Raw genomic sequence first — 815 nt, forward strand, 5'->3', positions numbered from 1 at the left:
AATCCACCTCCACTTGCATCGCACTGCATTACTGGATGTACCTACGTAGAACCAAGTAAACCATCAATTTTTCTATTCTAAATTTCTACCTGATTGGAAAGCATAGCAATCGAATCGACGTTAAAAATACTGGCTGCTTTTGTCGACTTTGTCCTCATGACTTGCCACTGATAATTATTCAGTGACATCTCTTTTATGAACTTATAAGCCTCTTCAGGTGTTTTGTTGTTTAAAGTCCCACCAGCAGCTGCGTCAATCATCTGTCTAGTCGAGGGATTCAAACCGTTGTAAAAAGTTTGAACCTGCAACCATAGAGGTAACCCATTGTGAGGGCACCTTCTCAACAAGTCTTTGTGTCTCTCCCATATGTCATAAAGAGTTTCTAAATCCATCTGCACAAAAGAAGAGATATCATTCCTTAATTTAGCTATTTTAGCCAGCTGAAAATATTTAAGTAAAATTTTTTTGGTCATTTGTTCCCAAGTGGTGATTTGTTCCCAAGTGGTGATTGACCCTCATGGTAACGAGTTCAACCATTGTTTAGCCTTATTCCTTAACGAAAAGGGAAATAAATGAAGGCGAATGACATTGTTAGAAATGCCATTGATCTTAAAAGTGTCGTAGAATTCCAGTAAATTTGCTAAATGAGTGTTTGGATCCTCGTCCTGTAAACCATCAAACCGAACAAATTGTTGTATCATTTGAATCGTGTTAGGTTTCAGTTCAAAATTATTTACAGCAACAGCAGGCCTAACTATACTCGATTCAGTTCTTGTTAAAGTAGGTTTAGCATAATCATACATAGTACGAGGAGC

The 815-nt window shown here is 37.5% G+C and overlaps 1 non-coding gene across 1 annotated transcript; it reads left to right on the plus strand.

Moving 5' to 3' along the window:
- The first annotated feature begins 318 nt into the window (after positions 1–318).
- On the plus strand, positions 319–425 carry LOC121227213 (small nucleolar RNA R71). Its single transcript, XR_005924851.1, has one exon. It is a non-coding gene; the product is annotated as a small nucleolar RNA R71 (small nucleolar RNA).
- Positions 426–815: the final 390 nt, after the last annotated feature.

This window comes from Gossypium hirsutum, chromosome A03 (genome assembly GCF_007990345.1).
Source record: "Gossypium hirsutum isolate 1008001.06 chromosome A03, Gossypium_hirsutum_v2.1, whole genome shotgun sequence".
In the NCBI taxonomy this organism is placed as follows: domain Eukaryota; kingdom Viridiplantae; phylum Streptophyta; class Magnoliopsida; order Malvales; family Malvaceae; genus Gossypium; species Gossypium hirsutum.